The 20,219-nt window shown below is 42.9% G+C and overlaps 1 long non-coding RNA gene across 1 annotated transcript; it reads right to left on the bottom strand.

The window, feature by feature from the left end:
* Window positions 1-9,770: 9,770 nt before the first annotated feature.
* On the bottom strand, window positions 9,771-19,894 carry LOC121008560. The gene is made up of 3 exons (XR_005780598.1): window positions 19,751-19,894; window positions 13,261-13,265; window positions 9,771-9,786 (listed from the first exon to the last, which is right to left on the bottom strand). It is a non-coding gene; the product is annotated as an uncharacterized LOC121008560 (long non-coding RNA).
* Between the last annotated feature and the right edge of the window lie 325 nt (window positions 19,895-20,219).

The raw sequence follows: 20,219 nt of genomic DNA, 5'->3' as shown, positions 1-20,219 counted from the left end.
AGGGAGAGGGCAGGGCCCATCGCAGCCCTCTGAGTTTACTATAACATACGCCAGGAACTGGAGTAAATTATACCTCAAGTCTTTGCCAGCCCCTAGCTGGCATAGACTGCAATTTCTGCCGCACAGAGTGCCAGAGATGCACAAGATTTAATAAAAAGGCATCTGCCTCTTAATAAATTTGGGATATCTTACTCCAGAGCACAGAGAGATCAACATTGGTGTATGAAAACACCAGTGTTGATAAATGACCACCAATGAGTTCTAAAACTAATAAACATTGAATACTGTCCTCTCTTATTCTACTTTGTATACCTCCTACCCCTTCTTAGTTTCTAAATCCTCCTTTCTCATCCTTCACCTCAGCCTCAATTACCTCCCTCTTCATTCTCCTACTCAGTCTTCAACTCCTCTTCTCTCATTCACCTATTACTTCCTCTCCTCCTTAACCCCTTGTCTCTTCCACTACCTTCTAAGCTTCCAATCTTATACTCCTACTTCTTAGACTCTAAAAAATTTAATATAACAGAAATACACAATACTTAATACTGAAAAACATTACCTATACAAAATAAAATAAAAGTAGCATAGATATGTGTATATTATAATTAGAAAAAGAAAAAAAACTGGCCTCCTCATCATTCCCCTTGATAGCCAGCGCCACACCTCTCCCAATCTCCTCATCGGTCATAACAACACTGTTATGAACGAGAGGAAATCAGACTAACATTAAGTGTAACAATTAACATAATCTGCAATCTCTGAATTAAAATCACAAATTTGGATTTCTTTCATGATTAATAAGAAGCCATTATGCAATGACTTTCATTGTATATGCCCATGACTGCAGCACATGCTGTTACTATCAAGGGACTAAGTAAATCTATTACTGGTAAGTAATTATTATTTTTTTCATTTCTAATTATTTTATACACATATCTGTTTCTAGCACTGTAGATTTTAAACTGATTCTGACAGCTAATGACTCTATATTTCTTACTTACTCCTTCTCCTTAATACCTAAACTAAAACTAAAAAATCATTGAGGGACATTTGTCAAAGTACTTACAACACTACTGCCATGGTAAAAAGTCATAGCTTCTGAGCTGTCCTACATTTTGACCATTTTCTACACTTAAAACAGGCATAGAAAATGGTGAATGAGACTAGTCTTCCGGCCTGTCCCCTTCCCTGCCCTCCCATTTTAGACCTGGCGTTAGCAGGGCGAAGTCGTAGACAGTGGCGCAACTGTTACGCCTGAAATATGCTTAATTTAGGTGTATTTCAGAATAATAAATGACCCCCTATATTTTTACGTTTGTTACCTTGGAGCCTGCAGCGATCTAGTGTTGTTGATGTGACGTCACCCCTGCAGCAGGGTAAACAAAAGAACCTGAGGGCCAGCGCTGAATCTGTCAGGGAAGTGATGCTCAGTTCTTTATTGTAGTCCTTGGGTGGGATTCAAATTTTTAACAACAGGTTCCCCATTCAATAGGGAAAGGCAGACATGCAGCGTCATGACACATATGTAAGAAGTCATAAATAAAAATACATCATATACTGTATATGGTCTTCACACATAAACATCTAAATAAAGAGAAATCCATGTCACTTAACACATTGCAGGAAATACAAAAGAGACAAACATGTAGATTGGCCTTGGGAAAGCGTCAGAGGGCACAAAACAGCCATTGGCTGATCTACATGTGTTTGCTTCCCAAGTGTTACCTGCAATGAAGCACAACTTTGTTTTTTGTGGCTATTGTTAATGCTGAGCGCCATGGAATATTATTTTATTTTATATGATGGTTTATCACTGATTCATGACATGTAGCACCATGATTTACTGGCAGTGTAGATTTTTTGCTTGCTTACTAGCACTTTTGTAATGTAGAAGTTTGTGTTACAGTGCACCCAGTCATTTCAATTGCACTTATAGTGCTCCCAGTAGTCATAATACCCCTTAGGCCTCTTTCACACAAATGATACGGATTGGCTCAGGATGCGTTCAGGCTGTGTTCAGTGAAACTCGCACCATTTGGCTAGCAAGTTCAGTCAGTTTTGTCTGCGATTGTGTTTAGTTGTTCGCTGCAAAGTGTGCTGCATTTTGATTAGTTTTTTCCACGGGCGTGAAAAAAACCAAAAGATTTACATACTGTACAACATCTCCTAGCAACCATCTGTGAAAAACACACTGAAGCCCCATTCACTTCTATGGGGCCAGGGCTGAGTGAAAAACGCTGAATATAGAACATGCTGTGATTCTCACACAACGCAGAACAGATGCAACGCTCATGTATGCAGACCGACAGAAATGAATGGGTCAGGATTCAGCGCGGGTGCTATGCGTTCACTTCACGCATCGTACCCACGCAGAAAACTCGCTCGTGTGAAAGGGGCCTTATAGTGCCCCCAGGAGTTATAATGCCCCATATAGTGTCCCCAGTTGTTATTATGCCCCCTATAGTGTCCCCAGTAGTTATTGCATCACCTACAATGTCTCCAGTAGTTATAACCCCCCTATATTGCCCCGCTAGTTATATTGCCACCTACAGTGCTCCCAGTAATTATATTGCCCCTACAGTACCCAGTAATGAAAAAGCCCCTTTTGGGTCTGAGTAGTTATAATCCCCCTATATTGCCACCAGTAGTTATAGCATCACCCATAGCGTCTCCGGTACTGCCCCCTATAGTTATATTACCCCCTATAGAGCCCTCAGTAGTTATCATGCTCCCTATAGTGTTCCCAGTAGTTAAACTGCCCTCAGTAGTTATATTGCCCCCTATAGTGCTCCCAGTAGTTATAATGTCTCCTATAGTGCCCCTAGTAGTAATAATGCCCCATATAATATTCCTCATAGTGCCACCAGTAGTTATGTCTTCTATAGTTTCCCCAGTAGTTATAATACAACCTATAATGCTCCCAGTAGTTATAATGCCTCCTATGGTGCTAACATTAGTTATAATGTCCCATATAGTCCCCCCAATAGTTATAATGCCCCCTATAGTGCCCCCAGTAGTTATAATACAACCTATAGTGCCCTCAGTAGTTATTATAGTGCCCCCCTCTGGTGACTCCTCCATGCTTACACCGGCCTCTTCAGGCCTCAGCATGAGTTGTCATACCCTGTATGAGGCCTGCAGCCTATGAGAGTGGGCATGGGAGCTAATGGCTCATGTGCCCTACAGCAGTATTCAACTGTATCACCGTTCTGAGTATGGTAAAACAGTTGTCTGCAACAGTTGTCTCACTTCAGCAAGTTGCATTTATCATGTAGAGAAAGTTAATACAAGCCACTTACTAATGTATGGTTATTACCAATATTGCTTCCTTGATTCATTTTTCTATCACATTATACACTGCTCGTTTCCATGGTTACGACCGCCCTGCAACCCAGTAACAGTGGTCGTGCGTGCACACTATAGGAAAAATGCCGGCCTCTCTGGTGGCTGGGAACATGGGAGTGCACAAAAGCTGGTGATTTTCTATAGCTTGCAAGCACGACCACTGTTGATGGATTGTAGGATGGTCATAACCATGGAAACGAGCAGTGTATATTGTGATAGAAAAACGAATCCAGACAGTAAAGGAAGCAATATGGATAAAACAATATTAACTTTCTCGACATAATAAATGCTATTTGCTGAAGTGGCATAACCCCTTTAAGAGAAGGGGTTCTGAAATACTGTCAACATGAGAATGGGGTTCAGCCAGAAATATTGTTCTGCAATTCGGTTGTAATTTTAAAAACTGGATCTGGAGAACTGGTCAAATCCCTCCCCAGTTGCAGGCTATTCCCCAGTGTTGGTTTCTTACTGAAGCCAGTCAATCCCTTTAAAGAGTATAGTATATTCACATTTTACTGTAATTTATGCAATTGAAGATTATTTCCATAGACTTGAATGGAGTGGTTCTCAAAGAAGAATGATACAGTCGTCAAAATGTGTGCAACAAATCTGCCATGTGTCAATATACTGAAAGTGAAAGAAGTAAACTGAAAGTATGAAGCAGCACTGTGGCCAAAGCAGGTGATGGGTGCAGATTCAGCTCTCACCAGTCCATAAACAACGACAGGAGGCAGCACTCCAGTCCGGAGCTGTCTGACACTGGGGGAATAAACATCCCTACTGCACTGGGTGCTGCTTCTTCTCCTTTGTTTCTGAAAATAAAAGATTCATTCTTCAGTTTTATAGCAGTCACATTTTTCCGATAAAGATCTTGAAATCCATTATATAAACATTGGTCCCGACCATTGTCCTGTGTAGAAGTGCCGCCAGTCCCATCTTTGTCAGGTGATTGCATCTATTGTCAGCAGTACATTGAATGGAGATTCCAAAAATAGGGAAGTAAGCGTGTTAGGCCATAGCATTGAATAGAGAGAGCTGAACCTCCTTGCCATTCCCAGTGGAGGGAATCCCTGTTCTTGAGATAGCAGACTAGATATTTATGGTATACTGTGTGGTTATGTTCAGCTGGTGTAAAGGAAAATGGGCTTAGTTGCCCATAGCAATCAGATTCAACTTTTCATTTTTCAGAGCTCATTTGGAAAATGAAAGGTGGAAGCTGATTGGTTGCTAGGGGCAATTAGGAAAGTTTTCCTTTACACCAGTTTGATAAATCTCCCTCTAAGTGTCTGGGTGGGACAACCCAGTTAAAAATGAAGCTATCCATTAATTCTACTCCAATGTAGACCAATGCATCCACACATAGAAACATAGAATGTGTCGGCAGATAAGAACCATTTGGCCCATCTAGTCTGCCCAATATACTGAATACTATGGATAGCCCCTGGCCCTATCTTATATGAAGGATGGCTTTATGCCTATCCCATGCATGCTTAAAGAGGACCTTTCACTAGTTTAAAAACTAAAAACGAACTATATCAGTGGGCAGAGCGGTGCCCAGGGGTCCCTCTGCACTTACTAGTATGTCTGGGCGCCGCTCCGTTCGCCCGGTATAGGCTCCAGTGTCTGCAGCTCCCTCTGTTGTACTGGGCAGAGTTTTTGTATTAGGGTTGTCCCTTGCTGCAGCGCTGGCCAATCGTAGCGCACAGCTCATAGCCTGGGAGTCCCAGGCTATGAGTTTCTATCATATCCCCTCTGTCTCGTCTTTCTTTCAAGCTATACATGTTAAGGTCCTTTAATATTTCCTGGTAAGTTTTATCCTGCAATCCATGTACCAGTTTAGTAGCTCTTCTCTGAACTCTCTCCAAAGTATCAATATCCTTCTGGAGATATGGTCTCCAGTACTGAGCACAATACTCCAAATGAGGTCTCACTAGTGCTCTGTAGAGCGGCATGAGCACCTCCCTCTTTCTACTGGTAATTCCTCTCCCTATACACCCAAGCATTCTGCTAGCATGTCCTGCTGCTCTATGACATTGTCTGCCTACCTTTAAGTCTTCTGAAATAATGACCCCTAAATCCCTTTCCTCAGATACTGAGGTTAGAACTGTATCACTGATTTTATATTCTGCTCTTGGGTTTTTACGCCCCAGGTGCATTATCTTGCACTTATCAACATTAAATTTTAGTTGCCAGATTTTTGACCATTCCTCTAGTTTTCCTAAATCCTTTTCCATTTGGTGTATCCCTCCAGGAACATCAACCCTGTTACAAATCTTTGTGTCATCAGCAAAAAGACACACCTTACTATCAAGGCCTTCTGCAATTTCGCTGATAAAGATATTAAACAATATGGGTCCCAGAAAAGATCCTTGAGGTACCACACTGGTAACAAGACCTTGGTCTGAATATACTCCATTGACTACAACCCTCTGTTGCCTGTCCCTCAGCCACTGCCTAATCCATTCAACAATATGGGAGTCCAAGCCCAAAGACTGCAATTTATTGATAAGCCTTCTATGTGGGACAGTATCAAAAGCCTTACTAAAGTCTAGATAAGCGATGTCTACTGCACCTCCTCCATCTATTATTTTAGTCACCCATTTGTGAATACTAAATCTAAAATGGCCTCCTTCCGGGTTGGCTCCTCAACTACTTGCTGTAGAGATAATCCCAGTAGGGAATTTACAATATCTGTACTCCTGGCAGAACTAACTATTTTGGTTTTCCAGTTTACATCTGGAAGATTAAAGTCTCCCATAATGATAACTTCCCCCTTCAATGTCATTTTAGCTATTTCCTCAACTAGTAGATCATCTAATTCTTGGTCTCGTGTAGGTGGTCTATATATCACACCTACACGAGATACCTTATGATTATCAAGCTGCAAGGTAACCCAAACTGACTCTAAATCGTTCTCGCTAACTTGTATCAAATTAGATTTTATGCTATCTTTCACATACAGGGCCACCCCTCCCCCTTCTTCCCTTCTCTGTCTTTCCTGTATAGAGAGAACCCTGGTATTGTTATATCCCAGTCATTACTCCCCTTGAACCACACGGCAATAGACAGCAAATAACCCCATGTAGCCTGATCGGCAGTTGTACATTACTACACAGAGTTTGTTGTCTGTTACTATGAATAGCCAAAAGTTTGCACAGGAGGTGTACTCAAAAATATACAGACTGAAGACCTATTGCAAAGTTAGAGAACAGGTCACCGTGAAATGCAGTGTAATCTGCAGGTAGAGCTGAGCAATTTGATATACAGTTACGTGGGAAAAGACTTTGAAAAAAAAATTGTATTTTATTCATTTAAATATCAGCTATTTTTTATTTCACTGTTCACTGGGGAGGTGTTATCAGTGATGACAGCTATCTATGTATACAAACTTACACAAAGAATGCTATCGATCACTGATAACTCATCCCTCGTGTATAACTTATCAGTGACTGACAACTATGTATGTACACACTTACACACAGAATGCTATCAATCACTGATATCACCTCCCCTGTGTACAACTATCAGTGACTGATAGCTATCTATGTGTACACACATTGACAGAGAATGCTATCAATCACTGATATCACCTCCCCTGTGTACAACTATCAGTGACTGACAGCTATCTACGCATACACATTTAGACAGAGAATACTATCACTGATAACACCTCCTCTGTGTACAACTATCACTGACTGACAGCTATCTATGTATACACACTTAAACAGAGAATGCTATCAATCACTGATATCACCTCCCCTGTGTACAACTATCAGTGACTGACAGCTATCTATGCATACACACTTAGGCCCCTTGCAGACGAGCGTGTCCGGATTAGGTCCGGATGCGTCCCGGTGCATTGCGGCAAACCCGCGCGAGTAGGTACCCAATTGCAGTCAGTTTTGACTGCGATTGCATTCCGTTGTTCAGTTTTTATCGCGCGGGTGCAATGTGTTTTGCACACGCGTGATAAAAAACTGAATGTGGTACCCAGACCCGAACTTCTTCACAGAAGTTCAGGTTTGGGTTCAAGGTTGTGTAGATTGCTATTATTTCCCCTTATAACCATGTTATAAGGGAAAATTATACATTCTGAATACAGAATGCATAGTACAATAGGGCTGGAGGGGTTAATTTTTTTTTTTTAACTCACCTTAATCCACTTGTTCGCGCAGCCGGCATCTATTCTGTCTTCTTTTGTGAGGAATAGGATCTTTGATGACGTCACTACGTTCATCACGTGGTCCGTCACATGATCCATCCCCATGGTGATGGATCATGTGACGGACCATGTGATGAACATAGTGACGTCATCAAAGGTCCTATTCCTCACAAAAGAAGACAGAAGAGATGCCGGCTGCGCGAACAAGTGGATTAAGGTGAGTTAAATTATTTATTTATTTATTTTTTTAACCCCTCCAGCCCTATTGTACTATGCATTCTGTATTCAGAATGCTATTATTTTCCCTTATAACCATGTTATAAGGGAAAATAATAATGATCGGGTCCCCATCCCGATCGTCACCTAGCAACCGTGCGTGAAAATCGCACCGCATCCGCACTTGCTTGCGGATGCTTACGATTTTCACGCAACCCCATTCATTTCTATGGGGCCCGTGTTATGTGAAAAACGCACAAAGAGGAGCATGCTGCGATTTTCACGCAACTCACAAGTGATGCGTGAAAATCACTGCTCATGTGCACAGCCCCATAGAAATGAATGGGTCCGGATTCAGTGCGGGTGCAATGCGTTCACCTCACGCATTGCACCCGCGCGGAAATCTCCCCCGTGTGAAAGTGGCCTTACACAGAAAATGCTATCAATCACTGATAACTCATCCCTCGTGTATAACTATCAGTGACTGACAACTATGTATGTACACACTTACACACAGAATGCTATCAATCACTGATATCACCTCCCCTGTGTACAACTATCAGTGACTGATAGCTATCTATGTGTACACACATTGACAGAGAATGCTATCAATCACTGATAACACCTCCACTGTGTAAAACTATCACTGACTGACAGCTATCTATGTATACACACTTACACAAAGAATGCTATCATTCACTGATAACTCCTTCTATGTATACAACTATCACTGACTGACAGCTATCTATGTATGCACACCTTCACAGAAAATGCTATTAATCACTGATAACATATTCTGTGTACAACTATCACTGACTCACAGCTATTTATGTATACACACTTACACAGAGAATGCAATCAATCACTGATAACACCTCCACTGTGTACAACTATCAGTGATTGATAGTATTCCCTGTGTAAGTTTGCATATATAGATAGCTATCAATCACTGATAGTTGTACACAGTGGAGGTATTAACAGTGATTGATAGCATTCTCTGTCTAAGTGTGTATACATAGATAGCTGTCAGTCACTGATAGTTGTACACAAAGGAGGTGTTATCAGTGAATGATAGCATTCTCTGTGTGTACATACATAGTTGTCAGTCATTGATAGTTATACAAGGGGGAGGTGTTATCAGTGATCGATAGCATTCTCTGTGAAAGTTTGTATACATAGATAGCTATCGATTACTGATAACACCTTCCCAGTGTATAACTATTACTGACTGACAACTATGTATGTACATACTTACACAGAGAATGCTATCATTCACTGATAACACCTCCCCCGTGTACAACTATCAGTTGGTGATAGCTATCTACATATACACAATTACACACAGAATGCTATCATTCACTGATATCACCTCCTCTGTGTACAACTATCAGTGACTGATAGCTATCTATGCATACACACTTACACAGAGAATGCTATCAATCACTGATAACACCTCCACTGTGTACAACTATCAGTGATTGATAGTATTCCCTGTGTAAGTGTGTATGCATAGATAGCTATCAGTCACTGATAGTTGTACACAGAGGAGGTAATATCATTGATTGATAGCATTCTCTGTGTAAGTGTGTATACATAGATAACTGTCTGTCAGTGATAGATGTACACAGAGGAGGTGTTACACAGAGAATGCTATCATTCACTGATAACACCTTATGTGTACAACTATTACTGACTGACAGCTATCTATGTATACATACTTACACAGAGAATGCTATCATTCACTGATAAGTGTGTATACATAGATAGCTATCAGTCACTGATAGTTGTAAACAGGGGAGGTGATATTAGTGATTGATAGGATTCTGTGTGTAAGTGTGTACATACATAGTTGTCAGTCAGTGATAGTTATACATGGGGGAGGTGTTATAAGTGATCGATAGCATTCTCTGTGTAAGTTTGTATACATAGATAGCTATCGATCACTGATAACACTTTCCCCGTGTATAACTATCACTGACAACTATGTATGTACACACTTACACACAGAATGCTATCAATCACTGATAACACCTCCTCTGCGTACAACTATCAGTGACTGACAGCTATGAATGTACACACACACAGAATGCTATCAATCACTGATAACACCTCCTCTGTGTACAACTATCACTGACTGATAGCATTCTCTGTGTAAGTGTGTATACATAGATAGTAGGGCTGCACGATATGGGAATTTTGTGCGATTGTGATTAGGGCCCTAAAAATTGCGATAACGATATGCGATGCGATATTTTAAGGGAATTGTGCTATTTGCTTGGATTTTCCCATATGAGCCGCTGACGTGGCTGGGTATGACATAGTTATAGGGGATCTGTGGATGGCACTGTTATGGGGGATCTGTGGATGATGCACTCTTGTGGGGGATCTGTGGATGGCACTGTTGTGGGGGATCTGTGGATGGCACTGTTGTGGGGGATCTGTGGATGACGCTGTGTTGTGGGGGATCTGTGGATGACGCTGTGTTGTGGGGGATCTGTGGATGACGCTGTGTTGTGGGGGATCTGTGGATGACGCTGTGTTGTGGGGGATCTGTGGATGACGCTGTGTTGTGGGGGATCTGTGGATGACGCTGTGTTGTGGGGGATCTGTGGATGACGCTGTGTTGTGGGGGATCTGTGGATGACGCTGTGTTGTGGGGGATCTGTGGATGACGCTGTGTTGTGGGGGATCTGTGGATGACGCTGTGTTGTGGGGGATCTGTGGATGACGCTGTGTTGTGGGGGATCTGTGGATGACGCTGTGTTGTGGGGGATCTGTGGATGACGCTGTGTTGTGGGGGATCTGTGGATGACGCTGTGTTGTGGGGGATCTGTGGATGACGCTGTGTTGTGGGGGATCTGTGGAGGATGCTGTTATGGGGATCTGTGAAGGACACTGTTATGTGGGGGATCTGTGGAGGACGCTGTTATGGGGAATCTGTGGAGGACGCTGTGTTGTGGGGGATCTGTGGAGGATGCTGTTATGGGGATCTGTGAAGGACACTGTTATGTGGGGGATCTGTGGAGGACGCTGTTATGGGGAATCTGTGGAGGACGCTGTTATGGGGGATCTGTGGAGGACACTGTTATGTGGGGGATCTGTGGAGGACGCTGTTATGGGGGATCTGTGGATGATGCTGTTATAGGGGATGTGTGCTATGACACATAGGGCCAGAAGGGGGGGCAGCATAAGACATATAGCATCTTATGCTGGTCCCCCTCATGGTCCTATGTGTCCCCTCATGTGTCCTAAACTGCGCACATAACTGGCTTTGTGTGTAAAGTATTTTACTAGTGTGTAAAACAAGCTCTCTCCTATTGATAACATGGCCTTCAGGAAGCAGGAGCGTTACTAAGTGACGTCAGTCACGCGCCGGCCGGCCCGCTCGCTGCAGTGCATTCATCGTGAAAGTGAGTACAGAGGCTGGACCTGTTATCAATAGGAGAGAGATTGTTTCACACACTAGTAAAATACTTTACACACAAAGCCAGTTATGTGCGCGGGGCCCCTTCATATATAATCGTGGCATTTTCAGGTAGGCCAAATCGCCATATCGCATTTGCCGATTATCGCGATTCGATTATTTATCGTGCAGCCCTAATAGATAGCTATCAGTCACTGATAGTTGTACACAGAGGAGGTGTTATCAGTGATTGATAGCATTCTGTGTGTAAGTGTGTACATTCATAGCTGTCAGTCAGTGATACTTGCCCACAGAGGAGGTGTTATCAGTAATTGATAGCATTCTCTGTCTAAGTGTGTATACATAGATAGCTGTCAGTCACTGATAACACCTCCTATGTGTACAACTATCACTGACTGACAACTATCTATGTATACACACTTGCACAGAGAATGCTATCAAACACTGATAACACCTTCTCTGTGTGCAACTATCAGTGACTGATAGCTATCTATGTATATAAACTTACACACAGAATGCTATCAATCACTGATAACACCTCTTCTGTGTACAACTATCAGTGGCTGATAGCTATGTATGTACACACTTACAGACAGAATGCTATCAATCGCTGATAACACCTTCTCTGTGTACAACTATCAGTGGCTGATAGCTATCTACGTATACACACTTACACACAGAATGCTATCAATCACTGATATCACCTCTCCTGTGATCAATGAGGATAGAAACAGTAGAGATTTACATGAACAAATGACAAGTTCATTGAATTTTTCACCACAACTTTCCCCCTGCTCTAAAACATACTGTCTGCAGATTGCACTGCATTTTTTGGTGACAAGTCCTCTTTAAAGGGGTTATTCGAGATAGGGCATCAGTATCTGATCGGTAGGCCTGCTTTTCCTAGGCGGAGTGACAACATGTTCATGTGTCATGTGGCCTAGGCGAGTCTGAGCCCTATTCAAGTGAATGGGGCTGAGCGCTCTACCAAGCACATCCGCTATATAATGTTCAGAGCTGTGCTTGGTGAGCAGGGAGAAGGCTGCGGCACTCACAGGAGTGCGGGTGCATTCTCAAAACAGCTGAGCGCTGGGGGTCCCCGGTGTCGGACCCCCACAGATCAGATACTGATGACCTATCCAAAAATCTCAGAATACCCTTTTAAAGAGCATCCGTCACCATGATAAACCCTAATAAACCAGGCATACTGATTGGAGCACTGAGAAGTGGGTCTAGTGCCTCGGAGCACTGCTTCAACTCCTCCTGTCTATCCTGATGCCACCTGTATATAGTCAGACAAAAGCAGTGCTCCAAATTCATCATACTGCATGTGCCACTTGTTGCATGTTTAGAAGGTCTTGTCCCCCAGTGTGTTCTGAGCCATCAGGTGCAATGGGATGCATGGTTTCCATGACAACAGTGACTGCTGTAAGTCAGTGCTTTCAAGCCAGTAGTTACAAGGGTTTTTCCATCTCAACTTCTGTGGCATATCTGTAGGATATGTCACAAATGTCAGATAGCTGCAGGTACCACCTCTGGGACCCGCTTCTATCTGTACAACGGGTGAAGTGAAGGATAGCACACTGCACATATGCAGTCACCTCTCTATTCACCACTATGGGAGCACCAGAAATTGCTGACCCACCAGGGCTACTTTCAGACCTCCTATAGCGGTCAATAGAGAGTGGCTACTCCTTCTAGTTCGGGGGCCCCACTTTGGAGATAGGACCCATACCTTTGTGACTTTTGTGGCATATCCTACTGACATGCCACAAATGCTGAGAGTGGAGAACCCCTGTAAAGTAAAAAAGGCAGGAAAGCTATAAGAATTACCACCCTGAACCCTCTCTGTTCCAGCACCACTTGCTTTGTTTTCCTGATTGCATCCGTGATGTGCCTAGTGATTCTGCATGTGACCGCTGCAGCCAATCACTGGTCTCAGCAGTCTTGTGCAAGTGATGTGCTGCAGCAGTCACATGCGGTATACAGACATGTCATTGCTGCAGTCAAAAAACCAAAGCCCGGCGGGCGGTGACGGAACAGAAGGGCTTTTTAAAGGGAAAGTAAGTAGAATATGCTTTAATCTTTTATTTTTTGTAATGTATTCTAATACCTTTCCTGCCTTTTTTCTGTTAACTCAGACGATCCCTTTAAGGGTTTTGCACCACCCATTTTATAAATGCAGACCTGATGACAATGCACAGCACCTCTATAGAGTTACATGGAAGGCGGCATCCACATCATGACTATTATTTCAGTTTATCTGTTCTGCTACAGGAACAGAGAAACAGAAAATGCCTCATCAAGGACATGAGCAGCACCAACAGAGCCGACTGACCAGAATGGGGGCAGCACAGGGGTGCACCTAGCCTTTCTGCTGCCTGAGGCAAAAAACTGAAATGGCACCCCTCCCTCCCCAATGCCAATTTCTTAACCTAACCCCTTCCCTTCAGCCCATAGCCCTTCGGCTGCCCATCTCTTGCCCTGAGGCGATCGCCTCACCTCTCTGTCATGTTAGGGTCATGAAAACGGCGGCAATACGGGCACGGCCGGGCAGGGGCGTGTGCATGAGCCCTTACTATCATAAACAGCAGGGCATGCTCTGCATTGGAGGCTTGTAATAGACACAGCTAAGCTGCACAGCCTCCTGTGGGCACCAGGTAAACATTCAGAAGGATCGCATACAAAACCAATAACTGCCACTAGATGGAGCCATTCTCCTGATGTCCTCATCCTCGGCCTTACCTGTAACCTCCTTGGCTTCCTGTAGCTCCGCGCCTGGGGCCCTCCTCCTGATGTTGTCATGCTTGTTCCTCCTCCGCTTCCTGTAGCTCCGCGCCTGGGGCCCTCCTCCTGATATCGTCATCCTTGTTCCTCCTCCGCTTCCTGTAGCTCCGCGCCTGGGGCCCTCCTCCTGATGTCGTCATCCTTGTTCCTCCTCCGCTTCCTGTAGCTCCGCGCCTGGGGCCCTCCTCCTGATGTCGTCATCCTTGTTCCTCCTCCGCTTCCTGTAGCTCTGCGCCTGGGGCCCTCCTCCTGATGTCATCCTTGTTCCTCCTCCGCTTCCTGTAGCTCCGCGCCTGGGGCCCTCCTCCTGATGTCGTCATCCTTCTTCCTCCTCCACTTCCTGTAGCTCCGCACCCTTCAGGAACCCTGCTCACTCTTGGATCCCCTCCCTCGCTGTTCCGTTGCAACTGCAAAGAAGCCGTTAGGTTACTATGACAACGATCACTATTGCACTACGCTGTTGTTAGGTGGTTTCTGATTGGTTAACAGTTCACTGCTCACGTGATTGCAATAGACCAATGAAATTTTCACATTATCAATGGCGCAAGCCTCTAGTCCCACTGTGTACTAGTGTCTCTACCAGGCTTATGCAGGGCTGGCCTTAGGGGTGTGCGACCTCTGCACATGTGCTGTGGCGCTTCACTCCTGGCTGTGAAGGGGCGCCACAGCACATTTGCTTGCTGCAGACAGGAGGCTGTAAGGTGAGAGATGAACAGCCTGTTTTCTGTGTTGCACTCCATATGAAGCACGCCTCCAGACGAGTCCTTGCGGAACTACGAGACTGTCCATTCTAGGCATCTACAGCAAGCAGAAGCTGCAGGATCTTCTGTGATGTCTCAGTCAGATGATCAATGTTCTCCAGCCAGGTAGAGTACAGGGGGAGGACTAAACTGGTGGTGTGACTAGGGTAAACGTGTCATCTGTATGGTGTGTGAATAGGGTGTCATGTACACACTTACAGACAGAATGCTATCAATCACTGATATCACCTCCCCTGTGTACAACTATCAGTGACTGACAGCTATGTATGCATACACACTTACACAGAGAATGTTATCATTCACTGATAAGTGTGTATACATAGATAGCTATAAGTCACTGATAGTTTTAAACAGGGGAGGTGATATTAGTGATTGATAGGATTCTGTGTGTAAGTGTGTACATACATAGTTGTCAGTCAGTGATAGTTATACATGGGGGAGGTGTTATAAGTGATCGATAGCATTCTCTGTGTAAGTTTGTATACATAGATAGCTATCGATCACTGATAACACTTTCCCCGTGTATAACTATCACTGACTGACAGCTATGTATGTACACACTTACACACGAATGCTATAAATCACTGATAACACCTCCTCTGTGTACAACTATCAGTGACTGATAGCTATCTATGTATACACACTTAGACAGAGAATGCTATCAGTCACTGATAGTTGTACACAGAGGAGGTGTTATCAGAGATTGATAGCATTCTCTGTCTAAGTGTGTATACATAGATAGCTATCAATCACTGATAACACCACCTCTGTGTACAACTATCAGTGACTGATAACTATCTATGTATACACACTTACACAGAAAATGCTATCAATCACTGATATCACCTCCTCTGTGTACAACTATCAGTGACTGACAGCTATGTATGTACACACTTACAGACAGAATGCTATCAATCACTGATAACACCTCCTCTGTTTACAACTTTTACTGACTGACAGCTATCTATGTATACACACCTTAACAGAAAATGCTATCAATCACTGATAACACCTCTTATGTGTACAACTATCACTGACTGACAGCTATCTATGTACACACACTTACACAGAGAATGCTATCATTCACTGATAACACCTCCCCCGTGTACAACTATCAGTGGCTGATAGCTATCTACATATACACAATTACACACAGAATGCTATTAATCACTGATATCACCTCCCCTGTGTACAACTATAAGTTACTGACAGCTATCTATGCATACACACTTACACAGAGAATGCTATCAATCACTGATAACACCTCCACCTTATACAACTATCAGTGACTGATAGCTATATATGTATACAAACCTACACAGAGAATGCTGCCGATTACTGATATACCTCCCCTGTGTACAACTACCAGTGACTGATAGCTATCTATGTACACACTTACCCACAGAATGCTATCAATCACTGATAACACCTCCCCTGTGTACAACTATGAGTGACTTACAGCTGTATATGTACACACTTACACACAGAATGCTATCAATCACTGATATCACCTCCCCTGTGTACAACTATCAGTGACTTACAGCTGTATATGTACACACTTACACAGAAAATGCTATTAATCACTGATAACACCTCTGTTTACAATTTTTACTGACTGACCGCTATCTATGCATACACACTTACACAGAGAATGCTATCAATCACTGATAACACCTCCACCTTATACAACTATCAGTGACTGATAGCTATATATGTATACAAACCTACACAGAGAATGCTGCCGATTACTGATATACCTCCCCTGTGTACAACTATCAGTGACTTACAGCTGTATATGTACACACTTACACAGAAAATGCTATTAATCACTGATAACACCTCTGTTTACAATTTTTACTGACTGACCGCTATCTATGTATACACACTTACACAGAGAATGCTATCGATCACTGATAACACCTTCTATGTGTACAACTATCACGGACTGACAGCTATGTATACACACCTTCACAGAAAATGCTATCAATCACTGATAACACCTCCTGTGTGTACAAATATCACTGACTCACAGCTATCTATGTATACACACTTACACAGAGAATGCTATCAATCACTGATAACGCCTCCACTGTGTACAACTAACAGTGATTGATAGCATTCTCTGTGTAAGTTTTCATACATAGATAGCTATCAATCACTGATAGTTGTACACAGTGGAGGTGTTATCAGTGATTGATAGCATTCTGTGTGTAAGTGTGTATACATACAGTACAGACCAAAAGTTTGGACACACCTTCTCATTCAAAGAGTTTTCTTTATTTTTATGACTATGAAAATTGTAGATTCACACTAAAGGCATCAAAACTATGAATTAACACATGTGGAATTATATACATAACAAACAGGTGTGAAATAACTGAAAATATGTCATATTCTAGGTTCTTCAAAGTTGCCACCTTTTGCTTTGATTACTGCTTTGCACACTCTTGGCATTCTCTTGATGAGCTTCAAGAGGTAGTCCCCTGAAATGGTTTTCACTTCACAGGTGTGCCCTGTCAGGTTTAATAAGTGGGATTTTTTGCCTTATAAATGGGGTTGGGACCATCAGTTGCTGTCACGAGGGTATCAAGAGCCACGTCTGACTTCGTTATACCCGGGGTCAGGAGGTCGCAGCGGGTGGCTGCGCGCTCTAAATCTAAATATCACGTTGTTTCTTAGTGATTGTTTTCTGTGTTTGCCTTGCTATCCTTTTTGTCTCAATCAGGGATCCGTAGCTTCTCCTCCTCAGCTGTTTCTTGTCTGCCACTCCCAACCTCCTTATATTCTCCCTTCACTCTTCTCTAGTTGCCAGTTATAGAGCTTCCTGCCTGGACATCTATACTGACCCACTGGAGTTGTGAATCCTGGTTGTCGTTCCAGAGTGCTACCCTCCGGATCCCTGTTGGGCTTCTTGTTGTCTCCTGTTGTCGCCCACCTGGGATTATATGTTGAGTTTGTATTGTCTGTCCTTCCCTTGGTGTTTTCCTTTAGAGCTAGTGGTGCGGACTAGTGTTCCCACCGCCCTGTTCACTATCTAGGGCTCAGCTTAGGGAAAGCCAGGGCTTTAGGCACGTGATCGGCGTATGGGTGAGGAACCCGTCTAGGGACGTCAGGGCAGCCAGGTGCCAGCCGCTAGGTGAGTCAGGGGTCACCACCTTCCCTCTCACTTGGGCAGGGTCTTCCTTGTTCCCTCCCTCTGTGTCACGTATGTGATAGTCACGCCGACCGTGATAGTTGCGTTGAGGAGAAGTCAGGTGGATACACAGCAGATAGTCCTACTGAATAGACTGTTAGAATTGGTATTATGGCAAGAAAAAAGCAGCTAAGTAAAGAAAAATGCGTGGCCATCATTACTTTAAGAAATTAAGGTCAGTCAGTCAGCCGAAAAATTGGGAAAACTTTGAAAGTAAGGGCTATTTGACCATGAAGGAGAGTGATGGGGTGCTGCGCCAGATGACCTGGCCTCCACAGTCACCGTACCTGAACCCAATCGAGATGGTTTGGGGTGAGCTGGACCGCAGAGTGAAGGCAAAAGGGCCAACAAGTGCTAAGCATCTCTGGAAACTCCTTCAAGACTGTTGGAAGACCATTTCAGGGGACTACCTCTTGAAGCTCATCAAGAGAATGCCAAGAGCGTGCAAAGCAGTAATCAAAGCAAAAGGTGGCTACTTTGAAGAACCTAGAATATGACATATTTTCAGTTATTTCACACTTGTTTGTTATGTATATAATTCCACATGTGTTAATTCATAGTTTTGATGCCTTCATAGTCATGAAAATAAAGAAAACTCTTTGAATGAGAAGGTGTGTCCAAACTTTTGGTCTGTACTGTATATAGCTATAAGTCACTGATAGTTGTACACAGAGGAGGTGTAATCAGTGATGGATAGCATTCTGTGTGAAAATGTGTACATACATAGCTGTCAGTCACTGATAGTCATACACAGAGGAGGTAATATCATTGATTGATAGCATTCTATGTGTAAGTGTGTATACATAGATAGCTGTCGGTCAGTGATAGTTGTACACAGAGGAGGTGTCATCAGTGAATGATAGCATTCTCTGTGTAAGTGTGTATACATAGATAGCTATCAGTCACTGATAGTTGTACACAGAGGAGGTGTTATCAGTGATGGATAGCATTCTGTGTGTAAATGTGTACATACATAGCTGTCAGTCACTGATAGTTATACACAGAGGAGGTGTTATCAGTGATTGATAGCATTCTATGTGTAAGTTTGTATACATAGATAGCTATCAGTCACTGATAGTTGTACACAGAGAAGGTGTTATCAGTGATGGATAGCATTCTGTGTGTAAATGTGTACATACATAGCTGTCAGTCACTGATAGTTATACACAGAGGAGGTAATATCATTGATTGATAGCATTCTATGTGTAAGTGTGTATACATAGATAGCTGTCGGTCAGTGATAGTTGTACACAGAGGAGGTGTCATCAGTGAATGATAGCATTCTCTGTGTAAGTGTGTATACATAGATAGCTATCAGTCACTGATAGTTGTACACAGAGGAGGTGTTATCAGTGATGGATAGCATTCTGTGTGTAAATGTGTACATACATAGCTGTCAGTCACTGATAGTTATACACAGAGGAGGTGTTATCAGTGATTGATAGCATTCTGTGTGTAAGTTTGTATACATAGATAGCTATCAGTCACTGATAGTTGTACACAGAGAAGGTGTTATCAGTGATGGATAGCATTCTGTGTGTAAATGTGTACATACATAGCTGTCAGTCACTGATAGTTATACACAGAGGAGGTGTTATCAGTGATTGATAGCATTCTATGTGTAAGTTTGTATACATAGATAGCTATCAGTCACTGATAGTTGTAAAAAGGGGAGGTGATATTAGTGATTGATAGGATTCTGTGTGTAAGTGTGTACATACATAGTTGTCAGTCAGTGATAGTTATACATGGGGGAGGTGTTATAAGTGATCGATAGCATTCTCTGTGTAAGTTTGTATACATAGATAGCTATCGATCACTGATAACACTTTCCCCGTGTATAACTATCACTGACTGACAACTATGTATGTACACACTTACACACAGAATGCTCTCAATCACTGATAACACCTCCTCTGTGTACAACGATCAGTGACTGATAGCTTTCTATGTATAAAAACTTACACACAGAATGATATTGATCACTGATAACACCTCCCCTGTGTATAACTATCACTGACTGACAACTATGTATGTATACACACTTACATACAGAATGCTATCAATCCCTGATAACACCTCTTCTGTGTACAACTATCACTGACTGACAGCTATCTATGTATACACACTTGCGCAGAGAATGCTATCAATCACTGATAACACCTTCTCTGTGTACAACTATCAGTGACTGACAACTATGTATGTATACACACTTACACAGAGAATGCTATCAATCACTGATATCACCTCTCCTGTGATCAATGAGGATAGAAACAGTAGAGATTTACATGAACAAATGACAAGTTCATTGAATTTTTCACCACAACTTTC

Source organism: Bufo bufo, chromosome 1, assembly GCF_905171765.1.
Source record: "Bufo bufo chromosome 1, aBufBuf1.1, whole genome shotgun sequence".
NCBI classification, from domain to species: Eukaryota; Metazoa; Chordata; class Amphibia; order Anura; family Bufonidae; genus Bufo; species Bufo bufo.
The sequence above is the reverse complement of the archived record's forward strand: the minus strand, read 5'-3'. Positions and strand labels throughout refer to the sequence as shown.